The 11,691-nt window shown below is 38.9% G+C and overlaps 1 protein-coding gene across 2 annotated transcripts in view; it reads left to right on the top strand.

The window, feature by feature from the left end:
* Positions 1-972: 972 nt before the first annotated feature.
* The window catches only part of LOC128691438 (intersectin-1), a 134,061-nt gene continuing 123,342 nt past the window's right edge, over positions 973-11,691 (top strand). For both annotated transcript variants that reach the window (XM_053780309.1, XM_070080453.1), the window contains exon 1: positions 973-1,074. The gene's annotated coding sequence lies outside the window, so the exon portion shown is untranslated. The remainder of the gene's footprint in view (positions 1,075-11,691) is intronic.

Genomic DNA, 11,691 nt, shown 5'->3' with positions numbered 1-11,691 from the left:
ATAACATTTTGTTTTTGTGTGTTGTTTATATATATATATATATATATATATATATATATATATATATATATATATATATATATATATATATATATATATATATATATATATATATGCATACTGCTCTTTTTCTGTATTTTTTGTACCTCTGTATGTGTGCACAAATTTTTAAATAAATAAATAAATAAATAAATAAATATATATATATATATATATATATATATATATATATTATATATATATATACATATATATATATATATATAATATATATATATATAATATATATATATATATATATATATATATATATATATATATATATATATATATATATATATATATATATATATATATATATATATATATATATATATATATATATATATATATATATATATATATATATATATATATATATATATATATATATATATATATATATATATATATATATATATATATATATATATCTATGTACTATTGTGGTGATATTTTTACCATATTATATACAAGTCTTCTTATCATGTATTAAAAGTGGGCGGACACAGACACACAGCGCAGCACAATGTTCTCAATTTATACATCACACTCGTAGCGTTAATCTATTTACAATAATAAAACGGTTTATTTAAGCTAATTTCCCTACAAACAATATAATAGTTAAAGTACGTATATATAAATATAATAACCTAATAATATATTTTAGCGTATTTTTATTGAATTCCATTAAGGTTTTTGAGGATGAGGAGTTGGTATGACTGCTGACATTGATATTCAGTCGTCTGCTCTCTCAACATGGCAAGGATAACCCATAAGATTCTCTCACGCGTCCTAAAATTAAGCTATTGTTATTAGTATATTATTTATTTTCTGTTATTTATTTTGTAAATTTTATTTGCAATATATAAATATATTATTAATGAAAGTATATATTGTTGTAATATGAGAGTTGAGAGATGTAAACAAAGGCGGATGGATTAGTATGGCCAGGTAGTGGTGGTGGTGGTGGTCAATATTAGTGTCACTACACATTATACTCCACTCTTAACTACCACCAGCAGCTGCTGCAAGGTAACTCACTATCACATCTACAGTGAGGTAGTGTTCCTCTACACTATATAACACTCACACTTACTGAGATTATAACAACACTGATACACGTCACACTACATTATTTTCCTCATATACTGTCTTGTTTCCTTAAGGAACAGTTAATACCCCCGTCATTTAATAACATGTTCATTTTTCCACTATAATCTACCTTGTTCATAATTACTATCACATTTGCTTTGTCTGTTTCGTAAGGTGAAGTCTGAGATGTTAACTTCAAGTTATAACTTAATAATGTTGAGCTTGACTCACACCTCTACAACACAATGAAAAGTCTCACTTACTCGAATAAGATAACATTTTGTTTGGATTTTTAACCCCGGAGGGTTAGCCACCCAGGATAACCCAAGAAAGTTCATCATCAAGGACTGTCTTATTTCCATTGGGTCGTCAATCTTGTCCCCCAGGATGCAACTCACACCAGTCACTAACACCCAGGTACCTACTTGCTTGCTAGGTGAACGGAAAAACAGGTCAAGAAACATGTCCAGTGTTTCCACACTTGCCGGAGATCGTACCATGGACACTCACTGTGTGAGGCGAGAGCGTTGCCTACCAGGCTATGGTTGAAGTCCCTTGACCTGTACTCCTTGGACTGCAGGCAAGAAAGATACATCATAATGTACACTTGAAAAATCTTAGTGGGACTAGTCGCCACTCTACATATGGAAATCATTCCCTACAAAAGCAGAATACTTGACAGGTGGTGCAATATCCCCCAATGAAAAGTAGGGATGCCACATGTGTACTAAGAGGCACAATAAGTATCAGGGGCCCAAGACTGTTCAACTGCTTCCCAGCATACATAAGGGGAATTACCAATAGACCCCTGACTGTCTTCAAGAAGGTGCTGGATGGACAGGCACCTAAAGTCAGTACCTGGCCAACTGAGCTGTGGTTTGTTCATGGATTTACGTGTGAACAGCAGTAATGGCCTAGTTGATCAGGCCATGATCCACTGCGAGGCCTGGTCATGGACTGGACCACAGGGGCGTTGACCCCCGAAACACCCCTCAGGCAAACTCCTCATAATTTCACCGAGACAGGCTGTAAATCATGAATTGGTAAATTACAAATAAATTCCAGCAGTTCAGTGACTTACCTTTCTTGGAGTTTACCTGGAGAGAGTTCCGGGGGTCAACGCCCCCGCGGCCCGGTCTATGACCAGGCCTCCTGGTGGATCAGAGCCTGATCAACCAGGCTGTTACTGCTGGCTGCACGCAAACCAACGTACGAGCCACAGCCCGGCTGGTCAGGAACCGAATTTAGGTGCTTGTCCAGTGCCAGCTTGAAGACTGCCAGGGGTCTGTTGGTAATCCCCCTTATGTATGCTGGGAGGCAGTTGAACAGTCTCGGGCCCCTGACACTTATTGTATGGTCTCTTAACGTGCTAGTGACACCCCTGCTTTTCATTGGGGGGATGTTGCATCATATGCCAGGTCTTTTGCTTTCATAGTGAGTGATTTTCGTGTGCAAGTTCGGTACTAGTCCCTCTAGGATTTTCCAGATGTATGTAATCGTGTATCTCTCTCGCCTGTGTTCCAGGGAGTACAGGTTCAGGAACCTCAAGCGCTCCCAGTAATTGAGGTGTTTTATCTCCGTTATGCGCGCCGTGAAGGTTCTCTGTACATTTTCTAGGTCAGCAATTTCACCTGCCTTGAAAGGTGCTGTTAGTGTGCAGCAATATTCCAGCCTAGATAGAACAAGTGACCTGAAGAGTGTCATCACGGGCTTGGCATCCCTAGTTTTGAAGGTTCTCGTTATCCATCCTGTCGTTTTTCTAGCAGATGCGATTGATACAATGTTATGGTCCTTGAAAGTGAGATCCTCCGACATGATCACTCCCAGGTCTTTGACGTTGGTGTTTCGCTCTATTTTGTGGCCAGAATTTGTTTTGTATTCTGATGAAGATTTAATTTCCTCGTGTTTACCATATCTGAGTAATTGAAATTTCTCATCGTTGAACTTCATATTGTTTTCTGCAGCCCACTGAAAGATTCGGTTGATGTCCGCCTGGAGCCTTGCAGTGTCTGCAATGGAAGACACTGTCATGCAGATTCGGGTGTCATCTGCAAAGGAAGACACGGTACTGTGGCTGACATCCTTGTCTATGTCAGATATGAGGATGAGGGACAAGATGGGAGCGAGTACTGTGCCTTGTGGAACAGAGCTTTTCACCGTAGCTGCCTCGGACTTTACTCTGTTGACGACTACTCTCTGTGTTCTGTTAGTGAGGAAGTTATAGATCCATTGACCAACTTTTCCTGTTATTCCTTTAGCACGCATTTTGTGCGCTATTACGCCATGGTCACACTTGTCGAAGGCTTTTGCAAAGTCTGTATATATTACATCTGCATTCTTTTTGTCTTCTAGTGCATCTAGGACCTTGTCGTAGTGATCCAATAGTTCAGACAGACAGGAGCGACCTGTTCTAAACCCATGTTGCCCTGGGTTGTGTAATTGATGGGTTTCTAGATGGGTGGTGATCTTGCTTCTTAGGACCCTTTCAAAGATTTTTATGATATGGGATGTTAGTGCTATCGGTCTGTAGTTCTTTGCTATTGCTTTACTGCCCCTTTTGTGGAGTGGGGCTATGTCTGTTGTTTTTAGTAACTGTGGGGCGACCCCCGTGTCCATGCTCCCTCTCCATAGGATGGTAAAAGCTCGTGATAGGGGCTTCTTGCAGTTCTTGATGAACACGGAGTTCCATGAGTCTGGCCCTGGGGCAGAGTGCATGGGCATGTCATTTATCGCCTGTTCGAAGTCATTTGGAGTCAGGATAACATCAGATAGGCTTGTGTTAACCAAATTCTGTGGCGCTCTCATAAAAAATTCATTTTGATCTTCGACTCTGTCTGGTTAGCGGCTTGCTAAAAACTGAGTCATATTGGGACTTGAGTAGCTCACTCATTTCCTTGCTGTCATCTGTGTAGGACCCATCTTGTTTAAGTGGGGGCCCAATACTGGACGTTGTTCTCTACTTTGATTTGGCATAGAAGGAGAAATACTTTGGGTTTCTTTCGATTTCATTTATGGCTTTTAGTTCTTCCCGCGATTCCTGACTCCTATAAGATTCCTTTAGCTTAAGTTCGATGCTTGCTATTTCTCTGACCAGTGACTCCCTACGCATTTCAGATATATTGACCTCTTTTAGCCGCTCTTATTCTTTTCCGTCGCCTGTAAAGGGAGCGCCTGTCTCTTTCTGTTTTACATCTACTCCTCCTTTCTCTTAGAGGAATAAGCCTTGTGCATACATCGAGTGCCACCGAGTTAATCTGTTCTAGGCATAAGTTGGGGTCTGTGTTGCTTAGTATATCTTCCCAGCTTATATCGGTTAGGACTTGGTTTACTTGGTCCCACTTTATGTTTTTGTTATTGAAGTTGAATTTGGTGAATGCTCCCTCGTGACTAATCTCATTATGTCGGTCTGGGGCTCCACGCATACATGTCTGAACCTCAATTATGTTGTGATCTGAGTATATTGTTTTTGATATGGTGACATTTCTTATCAGATCATCATTGTTAGTGAAGATGAGGTCTAGTGTATTCTCCAGTCTAGTAGGCTCTATTATTTGCTGGTTTAAATTGAATTTTGTGCAGAGATTTAAAAGCTCGTGTGTGTGTGTGTGTGTGTGCGTGTGTGTGTGTGCGTGTGTGTGTGTGCGTGTGTGTGTGTGCGTGTGTGTGTGTGCGTGTGTGTGTGTGCGTGTGTGTGTGTGTGGTTGCGTGTGTGTGTGTGCGTGTGTGTGTGTGCGTGTGTGTGTGTGTGTGTGTGTGTGTGTGTGTGTGTGTGTGTGTGTGTGTGTGTGTGTGTGTGTTTGTGTGTGCTTTATCAAGTGCGGGTTCCAAACAGGTGCTGCATACTCCAGTATGGGCCTGACATACACGGTGTACAGTGTCTTGAATGATTCCTTACTAAGGTAGTTCTCATCGGAGCTGCCTCCTGGTGTTATTACTGCAACAACATTATTTGCTATATTCCTCCATTTTAGGTGCCTTAAGTTGAAACCCCCCAGGAGCAAGATGTTGGGTGCAGGAGCTGGAAGATTTTCCAGACAGTGGTCAATTTTTAACAGCTGTTCCTGGAATTGCTGGGATGTTGCATCCAGAGGTTTGTAGACTTCCACAATGACTAGGTTTTGGTTCTCGACCTTTACTGCTAAAACTTCCACTACATCATTTGAGGCATTAAGCAGTTCTGTGCAAACAAGTGACTCTGCGATGTACAGGCCAACCCCCTCCCTTTTGCCTGTTCACTCTGTCGCATCTGTATAGGTTGTAACCTGGGATCCATATTTCGTTGTCCAAGTGATCCTTTATGTGGGTCTCAGTGAAAGCCGCGAACATTGCATTTGCCTCTGCAAGCAGTCCACTGATGAAAGGTATTTTGTTGTTTGTTGCCGGCTTTAGACCCTGTATATTTGCAAATTAGAATGTCATCGGACTGGTGGTATTGTTGGTACTGGGGGGGATTTTCTTTTCCGGCATTAGTATCTGTATCTGTTGGTTTGGAGTGGAGGCCATTGACTGTGGTTCCACTCCAGGAATGACTGGATTTGGTGTATGATTTCTGCCATTTCCTGCCAGTTTTTTTTCCCTTCCTGGCACTAAAAAACCTCTCCCTCTTGAGTGGCTGTGGCTACCCAGGTTTTCCCATGGCCTGGATGTTTTGTATCTTTTTGTACCCTTTAGATGGTGTGCCTGGCAATTTAAGTTATAGCATAGTCTTTCCTGTACTGAAGAGGTACACATTTCAGGGTGAAAAAGCTTACAGGAAGGGAGTTTGCATTTTCCTGTTGTCATATGGGCATGGCATTTTCTAGGGTGGTCATAGTTGCACATCTCATCTGTTTTTCCAGATTTCCCATGCCTGCAGATACCAAGTGCATAGTATGTGCACAGGCTTGGTTTCCGTTTGCCTTGGGTTTCTGTGACTGTATTCCCTGTTGGTGCATGTTTACCTGTCTTATTCCTATCCTCACTAGCACCAACAATGGAGCTCTCACCACTTGTTTTTGGTAATATGTCCTCACTATTGCTAGAGGAGTGAGGTGATGAAATCAGCGCATGAAAGTTAATGGATATAATAATTATATGAGATTTATTGGTTGCTTGTTAGCAATACAGTGGACCCCTGGTTTACGATATTATTTCATTCCAGAAATATGTTCAGGTGCCAGTACTGACCGAATTTGTTCCCATAAGGAATATTGTGAATTAGATTAGTCCATTTCAGACCCCAAACATACACGTACAAACGCACTTACATAAATACACTTACATAGTAATTGGTCGCATTGGGAGCTGATCGTAAACCGGGGGTCCACTGTATTAGACTTTAGATGTTGGCAAATGGGAAACTTTTGGCTGTGGTCATCTAATGTTGTAGTACTGTACTGTATTGTGATCTTGGTCAACTGTTGTGAGTTGTAGCCTTAGGAAGCGGCCCAGTCTCATACTGCTTGATTTTCTTCTCAGGTTATTATGTATTATTAACCACTTCACTTCATATGGCTTTGAGGTTACTAGTTGTGCCGTAGTACTTAGCCATGAGCTCAGCTTACTCAAGCTGTGAGTGGTAAATTTTTTCCTAGATATGAGAGAATAGGTGTACGTATATGGTAAGTGTGCACCATTTAAAAAAAATCATGTAGCACCCAGTGCATAATGAAAAAAACTGTGACCGTGATTTTGGTTTAAAACAGCGACTTCGGTGTATTTTCATTTGTTTTTTATGGTTGTATTCCAGGTTTCTTGGTCTCATTTGATAAAATGAAAGATATATTACAGAAATAGACATGATTTTGATTGGTTTCAGGTCTGAAAATAACTTGAAATTGATCTCAAAGTACCGGAAACGTTTGATTTTTGCCGATATCCAGGAGTAAACAAATTGCATCACTCTAACAATATACATCCAGTTGGTGAAAATGAAAATGTTTATTTCCTTGCAAAGTGTACAATGTGTGGTTTACATATAAAATATTAATTAAAAAGAAGGCCACTAGCATACCTAGGCATTTTGGGCAGACTAATCCTAATTCTTACTCTTTATGGACGCAGGTTATAAAACAGCACATTCTAATGTACCTTATTGCATACTGATATGAAAGTTAGGTAACTGAAGTGATTAATTACATTTATAATAGTGAGGTAGTACAAAACATAACAGTATTACAATTAAGATAAAGATAAAGGTTTATTTCTTTGTGAAGGTTACAATGTGTAATTATAATTTTGTTTTGCTATGTACAAAGAGAACCACTATCATGCTGGGGCATTTTGGGCAGACTAATCCTAATACATAGTAACTAACAAGTAATGGTACAGGCAGTAATATTTCATGGATTGCAGAAGTTAAAGCATAGAGGTCACATAATATAACTAATTAGCAGATGTTTTGGCTGATTTGGTTAATATTGAGAGATAAGATGATTTTTTAGCAAAGTTCTAAATTTATAAGTAGTCAGGGGATCCTTTACCGGTTCAGGTAGCCAGTTCCAGATCTTCGGGCCCTTAATGTGCATTTTGTTCTTGCATAGTGTGAGACTGACACGAGGGATGTTGAAGAGTGCCTTATGCCTTGTATTGTGACTGTGCATTCTGTTGTAATTGTCAAGGAGTAGCTTAAGTAGAGGGTTTATAGTGGAATTTAATGTTCTGAATATGTAGTAGGCACAGTAACATTGGAGTTATGTTTCGTGTTGTCCTTTTTCTATCGCTTAATCACTTAACTTAATCACTTAACATTTGTTAAATAATTCAGGTGCTATTTTTTAGCTTAAGACTATTTACTTTGTTTTATACTTAATTCTAACTATAGATTCACTACAAATCTTATGATTACAAGCATTGATCCTGATACCAACCTCTTATTTAATGACTTAAATGATTCAAACAGTTACTGTAATTACTACACTGCAGAACAATTAAAGGCACTTCTCAGTGCCAACAACAACATAACTATCTTTAACTACAATATCAGATCTTTAAGCAAGCATTACGATGACCTCATAGCATTACTAAATTCCTTACATGCCAATATGTCCATCATTACACTAACTGAAACCTGGCTAAAGCCTGATAGTACAGATGTCTATGCCATTCCTGGTTACACAGCCATACACAACTGTAGGCCAGACCAACAAGGGGGTGGCACAGCCATATACTACTCAGATCAACTAGAATGTATCACTAATACTTGCACAAGGGATGAACATGGGGAATATATAATAGCCAAATTCAAATCCAAATACCTACAAAAACCTCTCACATTGATAAACATCTACAGAGTTCCACAGTCAAACATTAGCCAATTTAGTCAAAACCTAGGAAGTATGATAACTGATGCACGCATGAACAAAGATCACTTACTACTCTCAGGTGACTTCAATATAAATCTCCTGCAAAACCAGGACCCACACGTTACTGAATTCACAAACACAATGAGTAACTGTATGTTGCTACCAACAGTAACAAAACCTACAAGAGTTACAGAGACTAGTGTTTCCCTACTTGACCACATCTGGACCAACACCATATCCCCTTTAAAATCAGGCATAATTACAGACCACTACCCCACTTTCCTCATAACAACTCTTGGTAAACTACCCCAAGACACTACTAAAGTCACCTTCAGACTTCACAATGAGGCAGCCATTAATAACTTCACAACAGCAGTAGCAAACATTGACTGGCACACTGAGCTAGAAATCTATACAGATATTGACGAATGTATTAATAATTTTCTAAAAAAGACCCAATACCTCTATAACAAGCACTGCCCTAAAAAAAACTAAACAGATGACAGCTAAGAGACTGAACAGTCCCTGGCTAACACCCAGCATTCTCAAATCCATAAATACAAAACACCAATATGAAAAACAGTACAGAATGGGTCACATAACCAGAGACCAAACAAAACGTTACTCGTCAATCCTAACCAGCCTGATAAGAAGGGCAAAAAAATTGTATTATGAGAACAGATTATCCAACTTACGAGGTGATATAAAAAAGACCTGGAAAACCCTATCAGAAATTCTGGGAACAAAAAAGATATCACGAAATAGCGAAATAAAATTAGCAAAATCAGATGAACCCCAACTCCCACCAACAGAAACAGCAAACAGACTCAATGATTTCTTCTCCACTATAGGACAAAACCTTGCCAATAAAATCCCAAGCTCAGATACCCCACCAAATGACTACCTCACCGGCAACTACCCGAACACACTGTTCCTAGCTCCGACTAACCCATACGAAGTCTCCCTTACTATCAACGCACTAAAAAACAAGGCAGGAGATTTAAATACCTTACCACCCTTTATATACAAAAAAGTGTCACAAGTGCTATCACCAATCATTGCAACACTCTTTAACAAATCCATTGAATCCTCCACCTTCCCTACAGTACTCAAAATAGCAAGGGTCACCCCGATCCACAAAGGAGGAGACCAAACAGAGTTGAATAACTATAGGCCAATATCCAACTTACACCCTCTCTCAAAAATCTTCGAAAAATTAATTCATAAACGAATCTACTCCTACCTTATTTCCCAAAACATACTCAACCCCTGCCAATTTGGATTCAGGCCTAATAAAAATACTAATGATGCTATTATACACATGCTAGAACATATATACACTGCAATAGAGAAAAAAGAAGTCCCACTGGGGATCTTCATTGACTTACGTAAAGCTTTTGATACAGTTGACCATGACTTGCTCCACGTAAAATTGTCACACTATGGTATAAGAGGGCACTCCCTCAACTACCTCAAGTCATACCTCAGCAACAGAAGCCAATATGTGTACGCAAATGGGGCAAACTCTTCTGCACAACCAATTACAGTTGGTGTCCCACAGGGAAGTATCCTTGGCCCTCTTCTCTTTGTCCTATACATAAATGACCTACCAAATGCTTCGCAATTACTCAAACCCACACTATTTGCAGATGACACTACATACGTCTTCTCCCACCCGAGCCCAGTCACACTAGCCAATACTGTAAATACCGAATTACAGAAAATATCTACCTGGATGAGGACTAACAAACTTACACTAAACATTGACAAAACCTACTTCATTCAGTTTGGTAACAGAGCTACAGATGTCCCTCTTAACATAATGATAAACGGATCACCTATCACAAAGCTAACAGAGGGAAAATTCTTAGGAATCCACCTTGATAATAGACTCAAATTTCATACACATATACAACAAATTTCTAAGAAAATTTCCAAGACTGTAGGCATACTATCGAAGATACGGTACTATGCTCCACAGTCAGCCCTCCTGGCCCTATATCACTCTCTTATTTACCCCTATCTCACCTATGGAATTTGTGCATGGGGCTCAACAACAAGTAACCATCTCAGACCACTAATTACCCAACAAAAGGCTGCAGTTAGAATGATAACAAATTCTCACTATAGGCAGCACACTCCACCAATATTCAATACACTAAACCTACTCACCATACAAAACATCCATACTTATTACTGCACCTATTACATACATAGAACACTTAACTCTGATATTAACCCTCCCCTCAAACATCTCCTTGCCAACCTCAACAGAACACATGACCATAACACAAGGCACAGATCACTCTTTGATGTTCCTCGTGTCCATCTCACACTATGCAAAAACTCAATGCACATAAAAGGCCCTAAAATCTGGAATTCATTACCTGTAAATATAAAAGAAACACTACCTGTTTATAAATTCAAGTCTCTTCTCAAAGATCACTTACTCACCCAAAACCAAATAAATACTGAATAACTGAACCTTATAAATTGTATATCTTAAATGTTTCTCACAATTATATCACATAAATGTTAAACCTAAAACCCAATCTAACTTTATTATTTTTTAAATACACTACCTAACAGAATACTCCATACGACTGAATGTACAACAATGCATGCAACCATATGACCTGTCTTTGTAATACTCACTTGTGCTTTATAGTAATCTGTTTACATTAATGTTTTATCACTGATTTCATCATTGCTTAGTTAATCTTAAGTTAATTTTAAGCCAGCCCGTAATGCTATGCATAGTATAAGTGGCTTTGGCATGCTGTTCTTATCTGTATTTTTTTGTACCTCTGTATGTGTGCTCAAATTGTTAATAAATAAATAAATAAATAAATAAAAAAATAAAACTTATTTGCTACACTGTTGATGCTGCACTTTATTGCTGGCTGGCACCATAGCCTTTATCAACTCCTGCTGCTTTAGTATCGTACATATCCTAGAATCACTGAATCACTGAAGAAGGCACATTGTCCCCTCTCTCTTCCTCCTCCACTTTGGTACTTTGCTATGATTTTTTTTCTTGAATTCTATTGTGTTTCTCACTTTCTTTACCAAAGGGCTGGCACTAGGAGCTTTCTTTTCGCCCATGGTGGCTTACTTAGCAGTTGCAAGCACAAAAAACAATGGATTATTACATATGAACGTGTGGGGTGATGGCCACTCGCTGTGAAACAGTGCCAGACTTACTCCAAATGGTGTCTGGGAGGCTTTGTGTGTGTACGGCCACTGGGACATGTTTTGTACCACCGCACTGTAT

Source organism: Cherax quadricarinatus, unplaced genomic scaffold (assembly GCF_038502225.1).
Source record: "Cherax quadricarinatus isolate ZL_2023a unplaced genomic scaffold, ASM3850222v1 Contig459, whole genome shotgun sequence".
In the NCBI taxonomy this organism is placed as follows: Eukaryota; Metazoa; Arthropoda; class Malacostraca; order Decapoda; family Parastacidae; genus Cherax; species Cherax quadricarinatus.
This window is presented reverse-complemented; position numbering and strand designations above follow the sequence as displayed.